General features: G+C 38.0%; 29 non-coding genes across 29 annotated transcripts; all 29 read right to left on the reverse strand.

Moving 5' to 3' along the window:
* Window positions 1-518: 518 nt before the first annotated feature.
* Window positions 519-591, reverse strand: TRNAF-GAA (transfer RNA phenylalanine (anticodon GAA)). The gene has a single exon. It is a non-coding gene; the product is annotated as a tRNA-Phe (tRNA).
* Window positions 592-1,405: 814 nt separating this feature from the next.
* Window positions 1,406-1,478, reverse strand: TRNAF-GAA (transfer RNA phenylalanine (anticodon GAA)). Its single transcript has one exon. It is a non-coding gene; the product is annotated as a tRNA-Phe (tRNA).
* Window positions 1,479-1,806: 328 nt separating this feature from the next.
* Window positions 1,807-1,879, reverse strand: TRNAF-GAA (transfer RNA phenylalanine (anticodon GAA)). Its single transcript has one exon. It is a non-coding gene; the product is annotated as a tRNA-Phe (tRNA).
* Window positions 1,880-2,690: 811 nt separating this feature from the next.
* Window positions 2,691-2,763, reverse strand: TRNAF-GAA (transfer RNA phenylalanine (anticodon GAA)). The gene has a single exon. It is a non-coding gene; the product is annotated as a tRNA-Phe (tRNA).
* Window positions 2,764-3,576: 813 nt separating this feature from the next.
* On the reverse strand, window positions 3,577-3,649 carry TRNAF-GAA (transfer RNA phenylalanine (anticodon GAA)). The gene has a single exon. It is a non-coding gene; the product is annotated as a tRNA-Phe (tRNA).
* Window positions 3,650-3,977: 328 nt separating this feature from the next.
* On the reverse strand, window positions 3,978-4,050 carry TRNAF-GAA (transfer RNA phenylalanine (anticodon GAA)). The gene has a single exon. It is a non-coding gene; the product is annotated as a tRNA-Phe (tRNA).
* Window positions 4,051-4,863: 813 nt separating this feature from the next.
* On the reverse strand, window positions 4,864-4,936 carry TRNAF-GAA (transfer RNA phenylalanine (anticodon GAA)). Its single transcript has one exon. It is a non-coding gene; the product is annotated as a tRNA-Phe (tRNA).
* Window positions 4,937-5,264: 328 nt separating this feature from the next.
* TRNAF-GAA (transfer RNA phenylalanine (anticodon GAA)) lies at window positions 5,265-5,337 on the reverse strand. The gene has a single exon. It is a non-coding gene; the product is annotated as a tRNA-Phe (tRNA).
* An 813-nt stretch (window positions 5,338-6,150) lies between these two features.
* Window positions 6,151-6,223, reverse strand: TRNAF-GAA (transfer RNA phenylalanine (anticodon GAA)). Its single transcript has one exon. It is a non-coding gene; the product is annotated as a tRNA-Phe (tRNA).
* An 813-nt stretch (window positions 6,224-7,036) lies between these two features.
* TRNAF-GAA (transfer RNA phenylalanine (anticodon GAA)) lies at window positions 7,037-7,109 on the reverse strand. The gene has a single exon. It is a non-coding gene; the product is annotated as a tRNA-Phe (tRNA).
* Window positions 7,110-7,437: 328 nt separating this feature from the next.
* TRNAF-GAA (transfer RNA phenylalanine (anticodon GAA)) lies at window positions 7,438-7,510 on the reverse strand. The gene has a single exon. It is a non-coding gene; the product is annotated as a tRNA-Phe (tRNA).
* Window positions 7,511-8,322: 812 nt separating this feature from the next.
* On the reverse strand, window positions 8,323-8,395 carry TRNAF-GAA (transfer RNA phenylalanine (anticodon GAA)). The gene has a single exon. It is a non-coding gene; the product is annotated as a tRNA-Phe (tRNA).
* Window positions 8,396-9,209: 814 nt separating this feature from the next.
* TRNAF-GAA (transfer RNA phenylalanine (anticodon GAA)) lies at window positions 9,210-9,282 on the reverse strand. The gene has a single exon. It is a non-coding gene; the product is annotated as a tRNA-Phe (tRNA).
* An 812-nt stretch (window positions 9,283-10,094) lies between these two features.
* On the reverse strand, window positions 10,095-10,167 carry TRNAF-GAA (transfer RNA phenylalanine (anticodon GAA)). Its single transcript has one exon. It is a non-coding gene; the product is annotated as a tRNA-Phe (tRNA).
* An 814-nt stretch (window positions 10,168-10,981) lies between these two features.
* On the reverse strand, window positions 10,982-11,054 carry TRNAF-GAA (transfer RNA phenylalanine (anticodon GAA)). Its single transcript has one exon. It is a non-coding gene; the product is annotated as a tRNA-Phe (tRNA).
* Window positions 11,055-11,866: 812 nt separating this feature from the next.
* TRNAF-GAA (transfer RNA phenylalanine (anticodon GAA)) lies at window positions 11,867-11,939 on the reverse strand. Its single transcript has one exon. It is a non-coding gene; the product is annotated as a tRNA-Phe (tRNA).
* Window positions 11,940-12,750: 811 nt separating this feature from the next.
* On the reverse strand, window positions 12,751-12,823 carry TRNAF-GAA (transfer RNA phenylalanine (anticodon GAA)). Its single transcript has one exon. It is a non-coding gene; the product is annotated as a tRNA-Phe (tRNA).
* An 814-nt stretch (window positions 12,824-13,637) lies between these two features.
* Window positions 13,638-13,710, reverse strand: TRNAF-GAA (transfer RNA phenylalanine (anticodon GAA)). The gene has a single exon. It is a non-coding gene; the product is annotated as a tRNA-Phe (tRNA).
* An 810-nt stretch (window positions 13,711-14,520) lies between these two features.
* On the reverse strand, window positions 14,521-14,593 carry TRNAF-GAA (transfer RNA phenylalanine (anticodon GAA)). The gene has a single exon. It is a non-coding gene; the product is annotated as a tRNA-Phe (tRNA).
* Window positions 14,594-15,407: 814 nt separating this feature from the next.
* On the reverse strand, window positions 15,408-15,480 carry TRNAF-GAA (transfer RNA phenylalanine (anticodon GAA)). The gene has a single exon. It is a non-coding gene; the product is annotated as a tRNA-Phe (tRNA).
* An 811-nt stretch (window positions 15,481-16,291) lies between these two features.
* On the reverse strand, window positions 16,292-16,364 carry TRNAF-GAA (transfer RNA phenylalanine (anticodon GAA)). The gene has a single exon. It is a non-coding gene; the product is annotated as a tRNA-Phe (tRNA).
* Window positions 16,365-17,178: 814 nt separating this feature from the next.
* On the reverse strand, window positions 17,179-17,251 carry TRNAF-GAA (transfer RNA phenylalanine (anticodon GAA)). The gene has a single exon. It is a non-coding gene; the product is annotated as a tRNA-Phe (tRNA).
* Window positions 17,252-18,063: 812 nt separating this feature from the next.
* Window positions 18,064-18,136, reverse strand: TRNAF-GAA (transfer RNA phenylalanine (anticodon GAA)). The gene has a single exon. It is a non-coding gene; the product is annotated as a tRNA-Phe (tRNA).
* Window positions 18,137-18,951: 815 nt separating this feature from the next.
* TRNAF-GAA (transfer RNA phenylalanine (anticodon GAA)) lies at window positions 18,952-19,024 on the reverse strand. Its single transcript has one exon. It is a non-coding gene; the product is annotated as a tRNA-Phe (tRNA).
* Window positions 19,025-20,710: 1,686 nt separating this feature from the next.
* TRNAF-GAA (transfer RNA phenylalanine (anticodon GAA)) lies at window positions 20,711-20,783 on the reverse strand. Its single transcript has one exon. It is a non-coding gene; the product is annotated as a tRNA-Phe (tRNA).
* Window positions 20,784-21,595: 812 nt separating this feature from the next.
* On the reverse strand, window positions 21,596-21,668 carry TRNAF-GAA (transfer RNA phenylalanine (anticodon GAA)). The gene has a single exon. It is a non-coding gene; the product is annotated as a tRNA-Phe (tRNA).
* An 814-nt stretch (window positions 21,669-22,482) lies between these two features.
* On the reverse strand, window positions 22,483-22,555 carry TRNAF-GAA (transfer RNA phenylalanine (anticodon GAA)). Its single transcript has one exon. It is a non-coding gene; the product is annotated as a tRNA-Phe (tRNA).
* Window positions 22,556-23,367: 812 nt separating this feature from the next.
* On the reverse strand, window positions 23,368-23,440 carry TRNAF-GAA (transfer RNA phenylalanine (anticodon GAA)). Its single transcript has one exon. It is a non-coding gene; the product is annotated as a tRNA-Phe (tRNA).
* A 134-nt stretch (window positions 23,441-23,574) lies between these two features.
* TRNAF-GAA (transfer RNA phenylalanine (anticodon GAA)) lies at window positions 23,575-23,647 on the reverse strand. The gene has a single exon. It is a non-coding gene; the product is annotated as a tRNA-Phe (tRNA).
* Window positions 23,648-25,331: the final 1,684 nt, after the last annotated feature.

The raw sequence follows: 25,331 nt of genomic DNA on the forward strand, positions 1-25,331 counted from the left end.
AAACCTGAAAATAAACGTTTCTGCTGCTAAATTTCTTTTTGCTGAATTGCTACTCAGTAACAAAATGCAAACACCCAAACATGTGGAAACCCACGACCGTACTAGGGATTTTAAGGTCTTCAGTCTATTGCTCTCACAACTGAGCTATTTTGGCAAGCTATACTGATAAGAATGTCTTTTTTTGGAGCTAAAGATTTTGCAAACTGAAATAACATAAAATGTTTTTCAAGATCAAAACCTGAACACAACAGTTTTTGCTGCTAAATTGCTATTCAGTAGCAAAAGCAAACACCCAACCATGCTAAACCCCAGGATTGAACAAGACACCCTTAGATCTTCAGTCTAATGTTCTCACAACTGAGCTATTTCGCCAAGCTCTACTAATAAGAAATTCTTTTATTGGGGCTAATAATAATGCAAACTGTAATAACATGAAATGATCTTGAAGACCAGAACCTGAACACGGCAGTTTCTGCTGCTAAATTGCTATTCTGTAACAAAAAAACAGCAACTAAATATGCCGAAAACCGGGATCGAACCATGGACCTTTAGATCTTCAGTCTAACGCTCTCCCAACTGAGCTATTTTGGCTAATTGTGAAAGACGTCAAGCCGTTTTTGGGGTTTTAGGCTGGGGAAAAAAAGAGCATTAAGTGTTCTTGATGAACAACACCTGATAATGAAATATTCTGCTGGTAAATTGCTATTCTGTAACAAAAATACAGCAACTAAACATGCCGAATCCTGGGATCGAACCCAGGACCTTTAGATCTTCAGTTTAATGCTCTCACAAAAGAGATATTGCGTGTAAGTCTGACTTTTATAAAGTCTTTTTTGGTGTTTAAGATAAGGCAAACTGAAAGAACATCAAGTGTCCTAGAGGGCGAAACCTGAAAATGAAAGTTTCTGCTGCTAAATTTCTTTTTGCTGAATTGCTACTCAGTAACAAACTGCAAACACCCAAACATGTGGAAACCCACGATCGTACTAGGTATTTTAAGGTCTTCAGTCTATTGCTCTCACAACTGAGCTATTTTGGAAAGCTATACTGATTAGAATGTCTTTTTTTAGGAGCTAAAGATTTTGACAACTGAAATAACATAAAATGCTTTTCAAGATCAAAACCTGAACACAACAGTTTTTGCTGCTAAATTGCTATTCAGTAGCAAAAGCAAACACCCAACCATGCTAAACCCCAGGATTGAACAAGACACCCTTAGATCTTCAGTCTAATGTTGTCACAACTGAGCTATTTCGCCAAGCTCTACTAATAAGAAATTATTTTATTGGGGCTAATAATAATGCAAACTGTAATAACATGAAATGTTCTTGAAGACCAGAACCTGAACACGGCAGTTTCTGCTGCTAAATTGCTATTCTGTAACAAAAAAAACAGCAACTAAATATGCCGAAACCCGGGATCGAACCAGGGACCTTTAGATCTTCAGTCTAACGCTCTCCCAACTGAGCTATTTCGGCTAATTGTGCAAACTGAAATAACATAAAATGTTTTTCAAGATCAAAACCTGAACACAACAGTTTTTGCTGCTAAATTGCTATTCAGTAGCAAAAGCAAACACCCAACCATGCTAAACCCCAGGATTGAACAAGACACCCTTAGATCTTCAGTCTAATGTTGTCACAACTGAGCTATTTCGCCAAGCTCTACTAATAAGAAATTATTTTATTGGGGCTAATAATAATGCAAACTGTAATAACATGAAATGTTCTTGAAGACCAGAACCTGAACACGGCAGTTTCTGCTGCTAAATTGCTATTCTGTAACAAAAAAAACAGCAACTAAATATGCCGAAACCCGGGATCGAACCAGGGACCTTTAGATCTTCAGTCTAACGCTCTCCCAACTGAGCTATTTCGGCTAATTGTGACAGATGTGAAGTCGTATTTGGGGTTTTAGGTTGGGAAAAAAAGAGCATCAAGTGTTTTTGAAGAGCAACACCTTATAATGAAAGATTCTGCTGGTAAATTGCTATTCTGTAACAAAAATACAGCTACTAAACATGCCGAAACCCGGGATCGAACCAGGGACTTATAGATCTTCAGTCTAATGCTCTCCCAAATGAGCTATTGCAGCTACGTCTGACATTTGGAAAGTCTTTTTTGGTGTTTAAGATAAGGCAAACTGAAAGAACATCAAGTGTCCTAGAGGGCGAAACCTGAAAATAAACGTTTCTGCTGCTAAATTTCTTTTTGCTGAATTGCTACTCAGTAACAAAATGTAAACACCCAAACATGTGGAAACCCACGATCGTACTAGGGATTTTAAGGTCTTCAGTCTATTGCTCTCACAACTGAGCTATTTTGGCAAGCTATACTGATAAGAATGTCTTTTTTTGGAGCTAAAGATTTTGCAAACTGAAATAACATAAAATGTTTTTCAAGATCAAAACCTGAACACAACAGTTTTTGCTGCTTTATTGCTATTCAGTAGCAAAAGCAAACACCCAACCATGCTAAACCCCAGGATTGAACAAGACACCCTTAGATCTTCAGTCTAATGTTCTCACAACTGAGCTATTTCGCCAAGCTCTACTAATAAGAAATTCTTTTATTGGGGCTAATAATAATGCAAACTGTAATAACATGAAATGATCTTGAAGACCAGAACCTGAACACGGCAGTTTCTGCTGCTAAATTGCTATTCTGTAACAAAAAAACAGCAACTAAATATGCCGAAAACCGGGATCGAACCAGGGACCTTTAGATCTTCAGTCTAACGCTCTCCAAACTGAGCTATTTCGGCTAATTGTGAAAGATGTCAAGCCGTTTTTGGGGTTTTAGGCTGGGAAAAAAAAGAGCATTAAGTGTTCTTGATGAACAACACCTGATAATGAAAGATTCTGCTGGTAAATTGCTATTCTGTAATAAAAATACAGCAACTAAACATTCCGAATCCTGGGATCGAACCCAGGACCTTTAGATCTTCAGTTTAATGCTCTCACAAAAGAGATATTGCGTGTAAGTCTGACGTTTATAAAGTCTTTTTTGGTGTTTAAGATAAGGCAAACTGAAAGAACATCAAGTGTCCTAGAGGGCGAAACCTGAAAATGAAAGTTTCTGCTGCTAAATTTCTTTTTGCTGAATTGCTACTCAGTAACAAACTGCAAACACCCAAACATGTGGAAACCCACGATCGTACTAGGGATTTTAAGGTCTTCAGTCTATTGCTCTCACAACTGAGCTATTTTGGAAAGCTATACTGATTAGAATGTCTTTTTTTAGGAGCTAAAGATTTTGCAAACTGAAATAACATAAAATGCTTTTCAAGATCAAAACCTGAACACAACAGTTTTTGCTGCTAAATTGCTATTCAGTAGCAAAAGCAAACACCCAACCATGCTAAACCCCAGGATTGAACAAGACACCCTTAGATCTTCAGTCTAATGTTGTCACAACTGAGCTATTTCGCCAAGCTCTACTAATAAGAAATTATTTTATTGGGGCTAATAATAATGCAAACTGTAATAACATGAAATGTTCTTGAAGACCAGAACCTGAACACGGCAGTTTCTGCTGCTAAATTGCTATTCTGTAACAAAAAACCAGCAACTAAATATGCCGAAACCCGGGATCGAACCAGGGACCTTTAGATCTTCAGTCTAACGCTCTCCCAACTGAGCTATTTCGGCTAATTGTGCAAATTGAAATAACATAAAATGTTTTTCAAGATCAAAACCTGAACACAACAGTTTTTGCTGCTAAATTGCTATTCAGTAGCAAAAGCAAACACCCAACCATGCTAAACCCCAGGATTGAACAAGACACCCTTAGATCTTCAGTCTAATGTTGTCACAACTGAGCTATTTCGCCAAGCTCTACTAATAAGAAATTATTTTATTGGGGCTAATAATAATGCAAACTGTAATAACATGAAATGTTCTTGAAGACCAGAACCTGAACACGGCAGTTTCTGCTGCTAAATTGCTATTCTGTAACAAAAAAACCAGCAACTAAATATGCCGAAACCCGGGATCGAACCAGGGACCTTTAGATCTTCAGTCTAACGCTCTCCCAACTGAGCTATTTCGGCTAATTGTGACAGATGTGAAGTCGTATTTGGGGTTTTAGGTTGGGAAAAAAAGAGCATCAAGTGTTTTTGAAGAGCAATACCTTATAATGAAAGATTCTGCTGGTAAATTGCTATTCTGTAACAAAAATACAGCTACTAAACATGCCGAAACCCGGGATCGAACCAGGGACTTATAGATCTTCAGTCTAATGCTCTCCCAAATAAGCTATTGCAGCTACGTCTGACATTTGGAAAGTCTTTTTTGGTGTTTAAGATAAGGCAAACTGAAAGAACATCAAGTGTCCTAGAGGGCGAAACCTGAAAATAAACGTTTCTGCTGCTAAATTTCTTTTTGCTGAATTGCTACTCAGTAACAAAATGCAAACACCCAAACTTGTGGAAACCCACGATCGTACTAGGGATTTTAAGGTCTTCAGTCTATTGCTCTCACAACTGAGCTATTTTGGAAAGCTATACTGATAAGAATGTCTTTTTTTAGGAGCTAAAGATTTTGCAAACTGAAATAACATAAAATGCTTTTCAAGATCAAAACCTGAACACAACAGTTTTTGCTGCTAAATTGCTATTCAGTAGCAAAAGCAAACACCCAACCATGCTAAACCCCAGGATTGAACAAGACACCCTTAGATCTTCAGTCTAATGTTGTCACAACTGAGCTATTTCGCCAAGCTCTACTAATAAGAAATTATTTTATTGGGGCTAATAATAATGCAAACTGTAATAACATGAAATGTTCTTGAAGACCAGAACCTGAACACGGCAGTTTCTGCTGCTAAATTGCTATTCTGTAACAAAAAAACCAGCAACTAAATATGCCGAAACCAGGGATCGAACCAGGGACCTTTAGATCTTCAGTCTAACGCTCTCCCAACTGAGCTATTTCGGCTAATTGTGCAAACTGAAATAACATAAAATGTTTTTCAAGATCAAAACCTGAACACAACAGTTTTTGCTGCTAAATTGCTATTCAGTAGCAAAAGCAAACACCCAACCATGCTAAACCCCAGGATTGAACAAGACACCCTTAGATCTTCAGTCTAATGTTGTCACAACTGAGCTATTTCGCCAAGCTCTACTAATAAGAAATTATTTTATTGGGGCTAATAATAATGCAAACTGTAATAACATGAAATGTTCTTGAAGACCAGAACCTGAACACGGCAGTTTCTGCTGCTAAATTGCTATTCTGTAACAATAAAAACAGCAACTAAATATGCCGAAACCCGGGATCGAACCAGGGACCTTTAGATCTTCAGTCTAACGCTCTCCCAACTGAGCTATTTCGGCTAATTGTGACAGATGTGAAGTCGTATTTGGGGTTTTAGGTTGGGAAAAAAAGAGCATCAAGTGTTTTTGAAGAGCAATACCTTATAATGAAAGATTCTGCTGGTAAATTGCTATTCTGTAACAAAAATACAGCTACTAAACATGCCGAAACCCGGGATCGAACCAGGGACTTATAGATCTTCAGTCTAATGCTCTCCCAAATGAGCTATTGCAGCTACGTCTGACATTTGGAAAGTCTTTTTTGGTGTTTAAGATAAGGCAAACTGAAAGAACATCAAGTGTCCTAGAGGGCGAAACCTGAAAATAAACGTTTCTGCTGCTAAATTTCTTTTTGCTGAATTGCTACTCAGTAACAAAATGCAAACACCCAAACATGTGGAAACCCACGATCGTACTAGGGATTTTAAGGTCTTCAGTCTATTGCTCTCACAACTGAGCTATTTTGGAAAGCTATACTGATAAGAATGTCTTTTTTTAGGAGCTAAAGATTTTGCAAACTGAAATAACATAAAATGCTTTTCAAGATCAAAACCTGAACACAACAGTTTTTGCTGCTAAATTGCTATTCAGTAGCAAAAGCAAACACCCAACCATGCTAAACCCCAGGATTGAACAAGACACCCTTAGATCTTCAGTCTAATGTTGTCACAACTGAGCTATTTCGCCAAGCTCTACTAATAAGAAATTATTTTATTGGGGCTAATAATAATGCAAACTGTAATAACATGAAATGTTCTTGAAGACCAGAACCTGAACACGGCAGTTTCTGCTGCTAAATTGCTATTCTGTAACAAAAAAACCAGCAACTAAATATGCCGAAACCCGGGATCGAACCAGGGACCTTTAGATCTTCAGTCTAACGCTCTCCCAACTGAGCTATTTCGGCTAATTGTGACAGATGTGAAGTCGTATTTGGGGTTTTAGGTTGGGAAAAAAAGAGCATCAAGTGTTTTTGAAGAGCAATACCTTATAATGAAAGATTCTGCTGGTAAATTGCTATTCTGTAACAAAAATACAGCTACTAAACATGCCGAAACCCGGGATCGAACCAGGGACTTATAGATCTTCAGTCTAATGCTCTCCCAAATAAGCTATTGCAGCTACGTCTGACATTTGGAAAGTCTTTTTTGGTGTTTAAGATAAGGCAAACTGAAAGAACATCAAGTGTCCTAGAGGGCGAAACCTGAAAATAAACGTTTCTGCTGCTAAATTTCTTTTTGCTGAATTGCTACTCAGTAACAAAATGCAAACACCCAAACTTGTGGAAACCCACGATCGTACTAGGGATTTTAAGGTCTTCAGTCTATTGCTCTCACAACTGAGCTATTTTGGAAAGCTATACTGATAAGAATGTCTTTTTTTAGGAGCTAAAGATTTTGCAAACTGAAATAACATAAAATGCTTTTCAAGATCAAAACCTGAACACAACAGTTTTTGCTGCTAAATTGCTATTCAGTAGCAAAAGCAAACACCCAACCATGCTAAACCCCAGGATTGAACAAGACACCCTTAGATCTTCAGTCTAATGTTGTCACAACTGAGCTATTTCGCCAAGCTCTACTAATAAGAAATTATTTTATTGGGGCTAATAATAATGCAAACTGTAATAACATGAAATGTTCTTGAAGACCAGAACCTGAACACGGCAGTTTCTGCTGCTAAATTGCTATTCTGTAACAAAAAAACCAGCAACTAAATATGCCGAAACCAGGGATCGAACCAGGGACCTTTAGATCTTCAGTCTAACGCTCTCCCAACTGAGCTATTTCGGCTAATTGTGCAAACTGAAATAACATAAAATGTTTTTCAAGATCAAAACCTGAACACAACAGTTTTTGCTGCTAAATTGCTATTCAGTAGCAAAAGCAAACACCCAACCATGCTAAACCCCAGGATTGAACAAGACACCCTTAGATCTTCAGTCTAATGTTGTCACAACTGAGCTATTTCGCCAAGCTCTACTAATAAGAAATTATTTTATTGGGGCTAATAATAATGCAAACTGTAATAACATGAAATGTTCTTGAAGACCAGAACCTGAACACGGCAGTTTCTGCTGCTAAATTGCTATTCTGTAACAATAAAAACAGCAACTAAATATGCCGAAACCCGGGATCGAACCAGGGACCTTTAGATCTTCAGTCTAACGCTCTCCCAACTGAGCTATTTCGGCTAATTGTGACAGATGTGAAGTCGTATTTGGGGTTTTAGGTTGGGAAAAAAAGAGCATCAAGTGTTTTTGAAGAGCAATACCTTATAATGAAAGATTCTGCTGGTAAATTGCTATTCTGTAACAAAAATACAGCTACTAAACATGCCGAAACCCGGGATCGAACCAGGGACTTATAGATCTTCAGTCTAATGCTCTCCCAAATGAGCTATTGCAGCTACGTCTGACATTTGGAAAGTCTTTTTTGGTGTTTAAGATAAGGCAAACTGAAAGAACATCAAGTGTCCTAGAGGGCGAAACCTGAAAATAAACGTTTCTGCTGCTAAATTTCTTTTTGCTGAATTGCTACTCAGTAACAAAATGCAAACACCCAAACATGTGGAAACCCACGATCGTACTAGGGATTTTAAGGTCTTCAGTCTATTGCTCTCACAACTGAGCTATTTTGGAAAGCTATACTGATAAGAATGTCTTTTTTTAGGAGCTAAAGATTTTGCAAACTGAAATAACATAAAATGCTTTTCAAGATCAAAACCTGAACACAACAGTTTTTGCTGCTAAATTGCTATTCAGTAGCAAAAGCAAACACCCAACCATGCTAAACCCCAGGATTGAACAAGACACCCTTAGATCTTCAGTCTAATGTTGTCACAACTGAGCTATTTCGCCAAGCTCTACTAATAAGAAATTATTTTATTGGGGCTAATAATAATGCAAACTGTAATAACATGAAATGTTCTTGAAGACCAGAACCTGAACACGGCAGTTTCTGCTGCTAAATTGCTATTCTGTAACAAAAAAACAGCAACTAAATATGCCGAAAACCGGGATCGAACCAGGGACCTTTAGATCTTCAGTCTAACGCTCTCCCAACTGAGCTATTTCGGCTAATTGTGAAAGATGTGAAGTCGTATTTGGGGTTTTAGGCTGGGAAAAAAAAGAGCATTAAGTGTTCTTGATGAACAACACCTGATAATGAAAGATTCTGCTGGTAAATTGCTATTCTGTAACAAAAATACAGCAACTAAACATGCCAAATCCTGGGATCGAACCCAGGACCTTTAGATCTTCAGTTTAATGCTCTCACAAAAGAGCTATTGCGTGTAAGTCTGACGTTTAGAAAGTCTTTTTTGGTGTTTAAGATAAGGCAAACTGAAAGAACATCAAGTGTCCTAGAGGGCGAAACCTGAAAATGAAAGTTTCTGCTGCTAAATTTCTTTTTGCTGAATTGCTACTCAGTAACAAACTGCAAACACCCAAACATGTGGAAACCCACGATCGTACTAGGGATTTTAAGGTCTTCAGTCTATTGCTCTCACAACTGAGCTATTTTGGAAAGCTATACTGATAAGAATGTCTTTTTTTAGGAGCTAAAGATTTTGCAAACTGAAATAACATAAAATGCTTTTCAAGATCAAAACCTGAACACAACAGTTTTTGCTGCTAAATTGCTATTCAGTAGCAAAAGCAAACACCCAACCATGCTAAACCCCAGGATTGAACAAGACACCCTTAGATCTTCAGTCTAATGTTGTCACAACTGAGCTATTTCGCCAAGCTCTACTAATAAGAAATTATTTTATTGGGGCTAATAATAATGCAAACTGTAATAACATGAAATGTTCTTGAAGACCAGAACCTGAACACGGCAGTTTCTGCTGCTAAATTGCTATTCTGTAACAAAAAAAACAGCAACTAAATATGCCGAAACCCAGGATCGAACCAGGGACCTTTAGATCTTCAGTCTAACGCTCTCCCAACTGAGCTATTTCGGCTAATTGTGACAGATGTGAAGTCGTATTTGGGGTTTTAGGTTGGGAAAAAAAGAGCATCAAGTGTTTTTGAAGAGCAACACCTTATAATGAAAGATTCTGCTGGTAAATTGCTATTCTGTAACAAAAATACAGCTACTAAACATGCCGAAACCCAGGATCGAACCATTGCCTTATAGATCTTCAGTCTAATGCTCTCCCAAATGAGCTATTGCAGCTACGTCTGACATTTGGAAAGTCTTTTTTGGTGTTTAAGATAAGGCAAACTGAAAGAACATCAAGTGTCCTAGAGGGCGAAACCTGAAAATAAACGTTTCTGCTGCTAAATTTCTTTTTGCTGAATTGCTACTCAGTAACAAAATGCAAACACCCAAACATGTGGAAACCCACGATCGTACTAGGGATTTTAAGGTCTTCAGTCTATTGCTCTCACAACTGAGCTATTTTGGCAAGCTATACTGATAAGAATGTCTTTTTTTGGAGCTAAAGATTTTGCAAACTGAAATAACATAAAATGTTTTTCAAGATCAAAACCTGAACACAACAGTTTTTGCTGCTAAATTGCTATTCAGTAGCAAAAGCAAACACCCAACCATGCTAAACCCCAGGATTGAACAAGACACCCTTAGATCTTCAGTCTAATGTTGTCACAACTGAGCTATTTCGCCAAGCTCTACTAATAAGAAATTATTTTATTGGGGCTAATAATAATGCAAACTGTAATAACAAGAAATGTTCTTGAAGACCAGAACCTGAACACGGCAGTTTCTGCTGCTAAATTGCTATTCTGTAACAAAAAAAACAGCAACTAAATATGCCGAAACCCGGGATCGAACCAGGGACCTTTAGATCTTCAGTCTAACGCTCTCCCAACTGAGATATTTTGGCTAATTGTGACAGATGTGAAGTCATATTTGGGGTTTTAGGCTGGGAAAAAAAAGAGCATTAAGTGTTCTTGATGAACAACACCTGATAATGAAAGATTCTGCTGGTAAATTGCTATTCTGTAACAAAAATACAGCAACTAAACATGCCGAATCCTGGGATCGAACCCAGGACCTTTAGATCTTCAGTTTAATGCTCTCACAAAAGAGCTGTTGCGTGTAAGTCTGACGTTTATAAAGTCTTTTTTGGTGTTTAAGATAAGGCAAACTGAAAGAACATCAAGTGTCCTAGAGGGCGAAACCTGAAAATGAAAGTTTCTGCTGCTAAATTTCTTTTTGCTGAATTGCTACTCAGTAACAACCTGCAAACACCCAAACATGTGGAAACCCACGATCGTACTAGGGATTTTAAGGTCTTCAGTCTATTGCTCTCACAACTGAGCTATTTTGGAAAGCTATACTGATAAGAATGTCTTTTTTCAGGAGCTAAAGATTTTGCAAACTGAAATAACATAAAATGCTTTTCAAGATCAAAACCTGAACACAACAGTTTTTGCTGCTAAATTGCTATTCAGTAGCAAAAGCAAACACCCAACCATGCTAAACCCGAGGATTGAACAAGACACCCTTAGATCTTCAGTCTAATGTTGTCACAACTGAGCTATTTCGCCAAGCTCTACTAATAAGAAATTCTTTTATTGGGGCTAATAATAATGCAAACTGTAATAACATGAAATGTTCTTGAAGACCAGAACCTGAACACGGCAGTTTCTGCTGCTAAATTGCTATTCTGTAACAAAAAAACCAGCAACTAAATATGCCGAAACCCGGGATCGAACCAGGGACCTTTAGATCTTCAGTCTAACGCTCTCCCAACTGAGCTATCTCGGCTAATTGTGACAGATGTGAAGTCGTATTTGGGGTTTTAGGTTGGGAAAAAAAGAGCATCAAGTGTTTTTGAAGAGCAACACCTTATAATGAAAGATTCTGCTGGTAAATTGCTATTCTGTAACAAAAATACAGCTACTAAACATGCCGAAACCCAGGATCGAACCAGGGACTTATAGATCTTCAGTCTAACGCTCTCCCAAATGAGCTACTGCAGCTACGTCTGACATTTGGAAAGTCTTTTTTGGTGTTTAAGATAAGGCAAACTGAAAGAACATCAAGTGTCCTAGAGGGCGAATTCTGAAAATAAACGTTTCTGCTGCTAAATTTCTTTTTGCTGAATTGCTACTCAGTAACAAAATGCAAACACCCAAACATGTGGAAACCCACGATCGTACTAGGGATTTTAAGGTCTTCAGTCTATTGCTCTCACAACTGAGCTATTTTGGCAAGCTATACTGATAAGAATGTCTTTTTTTGGAGCTAAAGATTTTGCAAACTGAAATAACATAAAATGTTTTTCAAGATCAAAACCTGAACACAACAGTTTTTGCTGCTAAATTGCTATTCAGTAGCAAAAGCAAACACCCAACCATGCTAAACCCCAGGATTGAACAAGACACCCTTAGATCTTCAGTCTAATGTTGTCACAACTGAGCTATTTCGCCAAGCTCTACTAATAAGAAATTATTTTATTGGGGCTAATAATAATGCAAACTGTAATAACAAGAAATGTTCTTGAAGACCAGAACCTGAACACGGCAGTTTCTGCTGCTAAATTGCTATTCTGTAACAAAAAAAACAGGAACTAAATATGCCGAAACCCGGGATCGAACCAGGGACCTTTAGATCTTCAGTCTAACGCTCTCCCAACTGAGATATTTTGGCTAATTGTGACAGATGTGAAGTCGTATTTGGGGTTTTAGGTTGGGGAAAAAAGAGCATCAAGTGTTCTTGAAGAGCAACACCTTATAATGAAAGATTCTGCTGGTAAATTGCTATTCTGTAACAAAAATACAGCTACTAAACATGCCGAAACCCGGGATCGAAACAGGGACTTATAGATCTTCAGTCTAATGCTCTCCCAAATGAGCTATTGCAGCTACGTCTGACATTCGGAAAGTCTTTTTTGGTGTTTAAGATAAGGCAAACTGAAAGAACATCAAGTGTCCTAGAGGGCGAAACCTGAAAATAAACGTTTCTGCTGCTAAATTTCTTTTTGCTGAATTGCTACTCAGTAACAAAATGCAAACACCCAAACATGTGGAAACCCACGATCGTACTAGGGATTTTAAGGTCTTCAGTCTATTGCTCTCACAACTGAGCTATTTTGGCAAGCTATACTGATAAGAATGTCTTTTTTTGGAGCTAAAGATTTTTCAAACTGAAATAACATAAAATGTTTTTCAAGATCAAAAACTGAAAACAACAGTTTTTGCTGCTAAATTGCTATTCAGTAGCAAAAGCAAACACCCAACCATGCTAAACCCCAGGATTGAACAAGACACCCTTAGATATTCAGTCTAATGTTCTCACAACTGAGCTATTTCACCAAGCTCTACTAATAAGAAATTCTTTTATTGGGGCTAATAATAATGCAAACTGTAATAACATGAAATGATCTTGAAGACCAGAACCTGAACACGGCAGTTTCTGCTGCTAAATTGCTATTCTGTAACAAAAAAACAGCAACTAAATATGCCGAAAACCGGGATCGAACCAGGGACCTTTAGATCTTCAGTCTAACGCTCTCCCAACTGAGCTATTTCGGCTAATTGTGAAAGATGTCAAGCCGTTTTTGGGGTTTTAGGCTGGGAAAAAAAAGAGCATTAAGTGTTCTTGATGAACAACACCTGATAATGAAAGATTCCGCTGGTAAATTGCTATTCTGTAACAAAAATACAGCAACTAAACATGCCGAATCCTGGGATCGAACCCAGGACCTTTAGATCTTCAGTTTAATGCTCTCACAAAAGAGCTATTGCGTGTAAGTCTGACGTTTAGAAAGTCTTTTTTGGTGTTTAAGATAAGGCAAACTGAAAGAACATCAAGTGTCCTAGAGGGCGAAACCTGAAAATGAAAGTTTCTGCTGCTAAATTTCTTTTTGCTGAATTGCTACTCAGTAACAAACTGCAAACACCCAAACATGTGGAAACCCACGATCGTACTAGGGATTTTAAGGTCTTCAGTCTATTGCTCTCACAACTGAGCTATTTTGGCAAGCTATACTGATAAGAATGTCTTTTTTTAGGAGCTAAAGATTTTGCAAACTGAAATAACATAAAATGCTTTTCAAGATCAAAACCTGAACACAACAGTTTTTGCTGCTAAATTGCTATTCAGTAGCAAAAGCAAACACCCAACCATGCTAAACCCCAGGATTGAACAAGACACCCTTAGATCTTCAGTCTAATGTTGTCACAACTGAGCTATTTCGCCAAGCTCTACTAATAAGAAATTATTTTATTGGGGCTAATAATAATGCAAACTGTAATAACATGAAATGTTCTTGAAGACCAGAACCTGAACACGGCAGTTTCTGCTGCTAAATTGCTATTCTGTAACAAAAAAAACAGCAACTAAATATGCCGAAACCCGGGATCGAACCAGGGACCTTTAGATCTTCAGTCTAACGCTCTCCCAACTGAGCTATTTTGGCTAATTTTGACAGATATGAAGTCGTATTTGGGGTTTTAGGTTGGGAAAAAAAGAGCATCAAGTGTTCTTGAAGAGCAACACCTTATAATGAAAGATTCTGCTGGTAAATTGCTATTCTGTAACAAAAATACAGCAACTAAACATGCCGAAACCCGGGATCGAAACAGGGACTTATAGATCTTCAGTCTATTGCTCTCCCAAATGAGCTATTGCAGCTACGTCTGACATTTGGAAAGTCTTTTTTGGTGTTTAAGATAAGGCAAACTGAAAGAACATCAAGTGTCCTAGAGGGCGAAACCTGAAAATAAACGTTTCTGCTGCTAAATTTCTTTTTGCTGAATTGCTACTCAGTAACAAAATGCAAACACCCAAACATGTGGAAACCCACGATCGTACTAGGGATTTTAAGGTCTTCAGTCTATTGCTCTCACAACTGAGCTATTTTGGCAAGCTATACTGATAAGAATGTCTTTTTTTGGAGCTAAAGATTTTGCAAACTGAAATAACATAAAATGTTTTTCAAGATCAAAAACTGAAAACAACAGTTTTTGCTGCTAAATTGCTATTCAGTAGCAAAAGCAAACACCCAACCATGCTAAACCCCAGGATTGAACAAGACACCCTTAGATCTTCAGTCTAATGTTCTCACAACTGAGCTATTTCGCCAAGCTCTACTAATAAGAAATTATTTTATTGGGGCTAATAATAATGCAAACTGTAATAACATGAAATGATCTTGAAGACCAGAACCTGAACACGGCAGTTTCTGCTGCTAAATTGCTATTCTGTAACAAAAAAACAGCAATAAATATGCCGAAAACCAGGATCGAACCAGGGACCTTTAGATCTTCAGTCTAACGCTCTCCCAACTGAGCTATTTCTGCTAATTGTGAAAGATGTCAAGACGTTTTTGGGGTTTTAGGCTGGGGAAAAAAAGAGCATTAAGTGTTCTTGATGAACAACACCTGATAATGAAAGATTCTGCTGGTAAATTGCTATTCTGTAACAAAAATACAGCAACTAAACATGCCGAATCCTGGGATCGAACCCAGGACCTTTAGATCTTCAGTTTAATGCTCTCACAAAAGAGCTATTGCGTGTAAGTCTGACGTTTATAAAGTCTTTTTTGGTGTTTAAGATAAGGCAAACTGAAAGAACATCAAGTGTCCTAGAGGGCGAAACCTGAAAATGAAAGTTTCTGCTGCTAAATTTCTTTTTGCTGAATTGCTACTCAGTAACAAACTGCAAACACCCAAACATGTGGAAACCCACGATCGTACTAGGGATTTTAAGGTCTTCAGTCTATTGCTCTCACAACTGAGCTATTTTGGAAAGCTATACTGATAAGAATGTCTTTTTTTAGGAGCTAAAGATTTTGCAAACTGAAATAACATAAAATGCTTTTCAAGATCAAAACCTGAACACAACAGTTTTTGCTGCTAAATTGCTATTCAGTAGCAAAAGCAAACACCCAACCATGCTAAACCCCAGGATTGAACAAGACACCCTTAGATCTTCAGTCTAATGTTGTCACAACTGAGCTATTTCGCCAAGCTCTACTAATAAGAAATTATTTTATTGGGGCTAATAATAATGCAAACTGTAATAACATGAAATGTTCTTGAAGACCAGAACCTGAACACGGCAGTTTCTGCTGCTAAATTGCTATTCTGTAACAAAAAAAACAGCAACTAAATATGCCGAAACCCGGGATCGAACCAGGGACCTTTAGATCTTCAGTCTAACGCTCTCCCAACTGAGCTATTTCAGCTAATTGTGACAGATGTGAAGTCGTATTTGGGGTTTTAGGTTGGGAAAAAAAGAGCATCAAGTGTTTTTGAAGAGCAACACCTTATAATGAAAGATTCTGCTGGTAAATTGCTATTCTGTAACAAAAATACAGCTACTAAACATGCCGAAACCCGGGATCGAACCAGAGATTTATAGATCTTCAGTCTAATGCTCTCCCAAATGAGCTATTGCAGCTACGTCTGACATTTGGAAAGTCTTTTTTGGTGTTTAAGATAAGGCAAACTGAAAGAACATCAAGTGTCCTAGAGGGCGAAACCTGAAAATAAACGTTTCTGCTGCTAAATTTCTTTTTGCTGAATTGCTACTCAGTAACAAAATGCAAACACCCAAACATGTGGAAACCCACGATCGTACTAGGGATTTTAAGGTCTTCAGTCTATTGCTCTCACAACTGAGCTATTTTGGCAAGCTATACTGATAAGAATGTCTTTTTTTGGAGCTAAAGATTTTGCAAACTGAAATAACATAAAATGTTTTTCAAGATCAAAAACTGAAAACAACAGTTTTTGCTGCTAAATTGCTATTCAGTAGCAAAAGCAAACACCCAACCATGCTAAACCCCAGGATTGAACAAGACACCCTTAGATCTTCAGTCTAATGTTCTCACAACTGAGCTATTTCGCCAAGCTCTACTAATAAGAAATTCTTTTATTGGGGCTAATAATAATGCAAACTGTAATAACATGAAATAATCTTGAAGACCAGAACCTGAACACGGCAGTTTCTGCTGCTAAATTGCTATTCTGTAACAAAAAAACAGCAACTAAATATGCCAAAACCCGGGATCGAACCAGGGACCTTTAGATCTTCAGTCTAACGCTCTCCCAACTGAGCTATTTCGGCTAATTGTGAAAGATGTCAAGCCGTATTTGGGGTTTTAGGCTGGGAAAAAAAAGAGCATTAAGTGTTCTTGATGAACAACACCTGATAATGAAAGATTCTGCTGGTAAATTGCTATTCTGTAACAAAAATACAGCTACTAAACATGCCGAAACCCGGGATTGAACCAGGGACTTATAGATCTTCAGTCTAATGCTCTCCCAAATGAGCTATTGCAGCTACATCTGACATTTGGAAAGTTTTTTTTGGTGTTTAAGATAAGGCAAACTGAAAGAACATCAAGTGTCCTAGAGGGCGAAACCCGAAAATAAACGTTTCTGCTGCTAAATTTCTTTTTGCTGAATTGCTACTCAGTAACAAAATGCAAACACCCAAACATGTGGAAACCCACGATCGTACTAGGGATTTTAAGGTCTTCAGTCTATTGCTCTCACAACTGAGCTATTTTGGCAAGCTATACTGATAAGAATGTCTTTTTTTAGGAGCTAAAGATTTTGCAAACTGAAATAACATAAAATGCTTTTCAAGATCAAAACCTGAACACAACAGTTTTTGCTGCTAAATTGCTATTCAGTAGCAAAAGCAAACACCCAACTATGCTAAACCCCAGGATTGAACAAGACACCCTTAGATCTTCAGTCTAATGTTGTCACAACTGAGCTATTTCGCCAAGCTCTACTAATAAGAAATTATTTTATTGGGGCTAATAATAATGCAAACTGTAATAACATGAAATGTTCTTGAAGACCAGAACCTGAACACGGCAGTTTCTGCTGCTAAATTGCTATTCTGTAACAAAAAAAACAGCAACTAAATATGCCAAAAACCGGGATCGAACCAGGGACCTTTAGATCTTCAGTCTAACGCTCTCCCAACTGAGCTATTTGAGCTAATTGTGACAGATGTGAAGTCGTATTTGGGGTTTTAGGTTGGGAAAAAAAGAGCATCAAGTGTTCTTGAAGAGCAACACCTTATAATGAAAGATTCTGCTGGTAAATTGCTATTCTGTAACAAAAATACAGCTACTAAACATGCCGAAATCCGGGATCGAACCAGGTACTTATAGATCTTCAGTCTAATGCTCTCCCAAATGAGCTATTGCAGCTCCGTCTGACATTGGGAAAGTCTTTTTTGGTGTTTAAGATAAGGCAAACTGAAAGAACATCAAGTGTCCTAGAGGGCGAAACCTGAAAATAAACGTTTCTGCTGCTAAATTTCTTTTTGCTGAATTGCTACTCAGTAACAAAATGCAAACACCCAAACATGTGGAAACCCACGATCGTACTAGGGATTTTAAGGTCTTCAGTCTATTGCTCTCACAACTGAGCTATTTTGGCAAGCTATACTGATAAGAATGTCTTTTTTTTGGAGCTAAAGATTTTGCAAACTGAAATAACATAAAATGTTTTTCAAGATCAAAAACTGAAAACAACAGTTTTTGCTGCTAAATTGCTATTCAGTAGCAAAAGCAAACACCCAACCATGCTAAACCCCAGGATTGAACAAGACACCCTTAGATCTTCAGTCTAATGTTCTCACAACTGAGCTATTTCGCCAAGCTCTACTAATAAGAAATTCTTTTATTGGGGCTAATAATAATGCAAACTGTAATAACATGAAATGATCTTGAAGACCAGAACCTGAACACGGCAGTTTCTGCTGCTAAATTGCTATTCTGTAACATAAAAACAGCAACCAAATAAGCCAAAACCCGGGATCGAACCAGGGACCTTTAGATCTTCAGTCTAACGCTCTCCCAACTGAGCTATTTCAGCTAATTGTGAAAGATGTCAAGCCGTATTTGGGGTTTTAGGCTGTGGAAAAAAAGAGCATTAAGTGTTTTTGATGAACAACACCTGATAATGAAAGATTCTGCTGGTAAATTGCTATTCTGTAACAAAAATACAGCAACTAAACATGCCGAATCCTGGGATCGAACCCAGGACCTTTAGATCTTCAGTTTAATGCTCTCACAAAAGAGCTATTGCGTGTAAGTCTGATGTTTAGAAAGTCTTTTTTGGTGTTTAAGATAAGGCAAACTGAAAGAACATCAAGTGTCCTAGAGGGCGAAACCTGAAAATGAAAGTTTCTGCTGCTAAATTTCTTTTTGCTGAATTGCTACTCAGTAACAAACTGCAAACACCCAAACATGTGGAAACCCACGATCGTACTAGGGATTCTAAGGTCTTCAGTCTATTGCTCTCACAACTGAGCTATTTTGGCAAGCTATACTGATAAGAATGTCTTTTTTTAGGAGCTAAAGATTTTGCAAACTGAAATAACATAAAATGCTTTTCAAGATCAAAACCTGAACACAACAGTTTTTGCTGCTAAATTGCTATTCAGTAGCAAAAGCAAACACCCAACCATGCTAAACCCCAGGATTGAACAAGACACCCTTAGATCTTCAGTCTAATGTTGTCACAACTGAGCTATTTCGCCAAGCTCTACTAATAAGAAATTCTTTTATTGGGGCTAATAATAATGCAAACTGTAATAACATGAAATGTTCTTGAAGACCAGAACCTGAACACGGCAGTTTCTGCTGCTAAATTGCTATTCTGTAACAAAAAAAAACAGCAACTAAATATGCCAAAACCCGGGATCGAACCAGGGACCTTTAGATCTTCAGTCTAACGCTCTCCCAACTGAGCTATTTCGGCTAATTGCGACAGATGTGAAGTCGTATTTGGGGTTTTAGGTTGGGAAAAAAAGAGCATCAAGTGTTCTTGAAGAGCAACACCTTATAATGAAAGATTCTGCTGGTAAATTGCTATTCTGTAACAAAAATACAGCTACTAAACATGCCGAAACCCGGGATCGAACCAGGGACTTAAAGATCTTCAGTCTAATGCTCTACCAAATGAGCTATTGCAGCTACGTCTGACATTTGGAAAGTCTTTTTTGGTGTTTAAGATAAGGCAAACTGAAAGAGCATCAAGTGTCCTAGAGGGCGAAACCTGAAAATAAACGTTTCTGCTGCTAAATTTCTTTTTGCTGAATTGCTACTCAGTAACAAAATGCAAACACCCAAACATGTGGAAACCCACGATCGTACTAGGGATTTTAAGGTCTTCAGTCTATTGCTCTCACAACTGAGCTATTTTGGCAAGCTATACTGATAAGAATGTCTTTTTTTGGAGCTAAAGATTTTGCAAACTGAAATAACATAAAATGTTTTTCAAGATCAAAAACTGAAAACAACAGTTTTTGCTGCTAAATTGCTATTCAGTAGCAAAAGCAAACACCCAACCATGCTAAACTCCAGGATTGAACAAGACACCCTTAGATCTTCAGTCTAATGTTCTCACAACTGAGCTATTTCGCCAAGCTCTACTAATAAGAAATTCTTTTATTGGGGCTAATAATAATGCAAACTGTAATAACATGAAATGATCTTGAAGACCAGAACCTGAACACGGCAGTTTCTGCTGCTAAATTGCTATTCTGTAACAAAAAAACAGCAACTAAATATGCCGAAACCCGGGATCTTTAGATCTTCAGTCTAACGCTCTCCCAACTGAGCTATTTCGGCTAATTGTGAAAGATGTCAAGCCGTATTTGGGGTTTTAGGCTGGGGAAAAAAAGAGCATTAAGTGTTTTTGATGAACAACACCTGATAATGAAAGATTCTGCTGGTAAATTGCTATTCTGTATCAAAAATACAGCAACTAAACATGCCGAATCCTGGGATCGAACCCAGGACCTTTAGATCTTCAGTTTAATGCTCTCACAAAAGAGCTATTGCGTGTAAGTCTGACGTTTAGAAAGTCTTTTTTGGTGTTTAAGATAAGGCAAACTGAAAGAACATCAAGTGTCCTAGAGGGCGAAACCTGAAAATAAACGTTTCTGCTGCTAAATTTCTTTTTGCTGAATTGCTACTCAGTAACAAAATGCAAACACCCAAACATGTGGAAACCCACGATCGTACTAGGGATTTTAAGGTCTTCAGTCTATTGCTCTCACAACTGAGCTATTTTGGCAAGCTATACTGATAAGAATGTCTTTTTTTAGGAGCTAAAGATTTTGCAAACTGAAATAACATAAAATGCTTTTCAAGATCAAAACCTGAACACAACAGTTTTTGCTGCTAAATTGCTATTCAGTAGCAAAAGCAAACACCCAACCATGCTAAACCCCAGGATTGAACAAGACACCCTTAGATCTTCAGTCTAATGTTGTCACAACTGAGCTATTTCGCCAAGCTCTACTAATAAGAAATTATTTTATTGGGGCTAATAATAATGCAAACTGTAATAACATGAAATGTTCTTGAAGACCAGAACCTGAACACGGCAGTTTCTGCTGCTAAATTGCTATTCTGTAACAAAAAAAACAGCAACTAAATATGCCGAAACTCGGGATCGAACCAGGGACCTTTAGATCTTCAGTCTAACGCTCTCCCAACTGAGCTATTTCGGCTAATTGTGACAGATGTAAAGTCGTATTTGGGGTTTTAGGTTGGGAAAAAAAGAGCATCAAGTGTTCTTGAAGAGCAACACCTTATAATGAAAGATTCTGCTGGTAAATTGCTATTCTGTAACAAAAATACAGCTACTAAACATGCCGAAACCCGGGATCGAACCAGGGACTTATAGATCTTCAGTCTAATGCTCTCCCAAATGAGCTATTGCAGCTACGTCTGACATTTAGAAAGTCTTTTTTGGTGTTTAAGATAAGGCAAACTGAAAGAACATCAAGTGTCCTAGAGGGCGAAACCTGAAAATAAACGTTTCTGCTGCTAAATTTCTTTTTGCTGAATTGCTACTCAGTAACAAAATGCAAACACCCAAACATGTGGAAACCCACGATCGTACTAGGGATTTTAAGGTCTTCAGTCTATTGCTCTCACAACTGAGCTATTTTGGCAAGCTATACTGATAAGAATGTCTATTTTTGGAGCTAAAGATTTTGCAAACTGAAATAACATAAAATGTTTTTCAAGATCAAAAACTGAAAACAACAGTTTTTGCTGCTAAATTGCTATTCAGTAGCAAAAGCAAACACCCAACCATGCTAAACCCCAGGATTGAACAAGACACCCTTAGATCTTCAGTCTAATGTTCTCACAACTGAGCTATTTCGCCAAGCTCTACTAATAAGAAATTCTTTTATTGGGGCTAATAATAATGCAAACTGTAATAACATGAAATGATCTTGAAGACCAGAACCTGAACACGGCAGTTTCTGCTGCTAAATTGCTATTCTGTAACAAAAAAAACAGCAACTAAATATGCCGAAACCCGGGATCGACCCAGGGAACTTTAGATCTTCAGTCTAACGCTCTCCCAACTGAGCTATTTCGGCTAATTGTGAAAGATGTCAAGCCGTATTTGGGGTTTTAGGCTGGGGAAAAAAAGAGCATTAAGTGTTCTTGATGAACAACACCTGATAATGAAAGATTCTGCTGGTAAATTGCTATTCTGTAACAAAAATACAGCAACTAAACATGCCGAATCCTGGGATCGAACCCAGGACCTTTAGATCTTCAGTTTAATGCTCTCACAAAAGAGCTATTGCGTGTAAGTCTGACGTTTAGAAAGTCTTTTTTGGTGTTTAAGATAAGGCAAACTGAAAGAACATCAAGTGTCCTAGAGGGCGAAACCTGAAAATGAAAGTTTCTGCTGCTAAATTTCTTTTTGCTGAATTGCTACTCAGTAACAAACTGCAAACACCCAAACATGTGGAAACCCACGATCGTACTAGGGGTTTTAAGGTCTTCAGTCTATTGCTCTCACAACTCAGCTATTTTGGCAAGCTATACTGATAAGAATGTCTTTTTTTAGGAGCTAAAGATTTTGCAAACTGAAATAACATAAAATGCTTTTCAAGATCAAAACCTGAACACAACAGTTTTTGCTGCTAAATTGCTATTCAGTAGCAAAAGCAAACACCCAACCATGCTAAACCCCAGGATTGAACAAGACACCCTTAGATCTTCAGTCTAATGTTCTCACAACTGAGCTATTTCGCCAAGCTCTACTAATAAGAAATTATTTTATTGGGGCTAATAATAATGCAAACTGTAATAACATGAAATGTTCTTGAAGACCAGAACCTGAACACGGCAGTTTCTGCTGCTAAATTGCTATTCTGTAACAAAAAAAACAGCAACTAAATATGCCGAAACCCGGGATCGAACCAGAGACCTTTAGATCTTCAGTCTAACGCTCTCCCAACTGAGCTATTTCGGCTAATTGTGAAAGATGTCAAGCCGTATTTGGGGTTTTAGGCTGGGAAAAAAAAGAGCATTAAGTGTTCTTGATGAACAACACCTGATAATGAAATATTCTGCTGGTAAATTGCTATTCTGTAACAAAAATACAGCTACTAAACATGCCGAAACCCGGGATCGAACCAGGGACTTATAGATCTTCAGTCTAATGCTCTCCCAAATGAGCTATTGTAGATACATCTGACATTTGAAAAGTCTTTTTTGGTGTTTAAGATAAGGCAAACTGAAAGAACATCAAGTGTCCTAGAGGGCGAAACCTGAAAATGAAAGTTTCTGCTGCTAAATTTCTTTTTGCTGAATTGCTACTCAGTAACAAACTGCAAACACCCAAACATGTGGAAACCCACGATCGTACTAGGGATTTTAAGGTCTTCAGTCTATTGCTCTCACAACTGAGCTATTTTGGTAAGTTATACTGATAAGAATGTCTTTTTTTGGAGCTAAAGATTTTGCAAACTGAAATAACATAAAATGTTTTTCAAGATCAAAAACTGAAAACAACAGTTTTTGCTGCTAAATTGCTATTCAGTAGCAAAAGCAAACACCCAACCATGCTAAACCCCAGGATTGAACAAGACACCCTTAGATCTTCAGTCTAATGTTCTCACAACTGAGCTATTTCGCCAAGCTCTACTAATAAGAAATTATTTTATTGGGGCTAATAATAATGCAAACTGTAATAACATGAAATGATCTTGAAGACCAGAACCTGAACACGGCAGTTTCTGCTGCTAAATTGCTATTCTGTAACAAAAAAACAGCAACTAAATATGCCGAAACCCGGGATCGAACCAGGAACCTTTAGATCTTCAGTCTAACGCTCTCCCAACTGAGCTATTTTGGCTAATTGCGAAGCCGTACTTTGGGTTTTAGGCTGGGAAAAAAAAGTGCATTAAGTGTTCTTGATGAACAACACCTGATAATGAAAGTTTCTGCTGGTAAATTGCTATTCTGTAACAAAAAAACAGCAACTAAACATGCCGAAACCCGGGATCGAACCAGGGACCTTTAGATCTTCAGTCTAACGCTCTCACAAAAGAGCTATTTTGGCTAATTGTGACAGATGTGAAGTCGTATTTGGGGTTTTAGGTTGGGAAAAAAAGAGCATCAAGTGTTCTTGAAGAGCAACACCTTATAATAAAAGATTCTGCTGGTAAATTGCTATTCTGTAACAAAAATACAGCTACTAAACATGCCGAAACCCAGGATCGAACCAGGGACTTATAGATCTTCAGTCTAATGCTCTCCCAAATGAGATATTGCAGCTACGTCTGACATTTGGAAAGTCTTTTTTGGTGTTTAAGATAAGGCAAACTGAAAGAACATCAAGTGTCCTAGAGGGCGAAACCTGAAAATAAATGTTTCTGCTGCTAAATTTCTTTTTGCTGAATTGCTACTCAGTAACAAAATGCAAACACCCAAACATGTGGAAACCCACGATCGTACTAGGGATTTTAAGGTCTTCAGTCTATTGCTCTCACAACTGAGCTATTTTGGCAAGCTATACTGATAAGAATGTCTTTTTTTGGAGCTAAAGATTTTGCAAACTGAAATAACATAAAATGTTTTTCAAGATCAAAAACTGAAAACAACAGTTTTTGCTGCTAAATTGCTATTCAGTAGCAAAAGCAAACACCCAACCATGCTAAACTAGAGATGAGCGGGTTCGGTTTCTTTGAATCCGAACCCGCACGAACTTCACTTTTTTTTCCACGGGTCCGAGCGACTCGGATCTTCCCGCCTTGCTCGGTTAACCCGAGCGCGCCCGAACGTCATCATGACGCTGTCGGATTCTCGCGAGGCTCGGATTCTATCGCGAGACTCGGATTCTATATAAGGAGCCGCGCGTCGCCGCCATTTTCACTCGTGCATTGAGATTGATAGGGAGAGGACGTGTCTGGCGTCCTCTCCATTAGAATAGAGATAGATAGATTAGATAGAGAGAGATTGTGCAGAGTCGCAGACAGAGTTAGTTTACCACAGTCAGTGACCAGTGCAGTTGCTAGTTAACTTTTATTTAATATAATATATCCGTTCACTTCTCTCTGCTATATCCGTTCTCTGCCTGAAAAAAAAAACGATACACAGCACAGTCAGTCACACAGTGTGACTCAGTCTGTGTGCACTCAGCTCAGCCCAGTGTGCTGCACAGTCATCAATGTATAAATTAAAAGCTTATAATTAATTGTGGGGGAGACTGGGGAGCACTGCAGGTTGTTAGCAGGAGCCAGGAGTACAATTATATTAATTAACAGTGCACACTTTTGCTGCAGGAGTGGTGACCAGTGCCTGACCACCAGTATAGTATTGTTGTATACTACTAATATCTCTTTAAATATCAACCAGTCTATATTAGCAGCAGACACAGTACAGTGCGGTAGTTCACGGCTGTGGCTACCTCTGTGTCGGCACACGGCAGGCAGTCCGTCCGACCAGAATTGTATTATTTATTATTATATACCTACCACCTAACCGTGGTTTTTTTTTCATTCTTTATACCGTCATAGTGTCATCCTAATTGTTACGAGTATACTACTATCTCTTTATCAACCAGTGTACAGTGCGGTAGTTCACGGCTGTGGCTACCTCTGTGTCGGCACACGGCAGGCAGTCCGTCCGACCAGAATTGTATTATTTATTATTATATACCTACCACCTAACCGTGGTTTTTTTTTCATTCTTTATACCGTCATAGTGTCATCCTAATTGTTACGAGTATACTACTATCTCTTTAT

Source organism: Pseudophryne corroboree, chromosome 4 (genome assembly GCF_028390025.1).
Source record: "Pseudophryne corroboree isolate aPseCor3 chromosome 4, aPseCor3.hap2, whole genome shotgun sequence".
Taxonomy (NCBI): Eukaryota; Metazoa; Chordata; class Amphibia; order Anura; family Myobatrachidae; genus Pseudophryne; species Pseudophryne corroboree.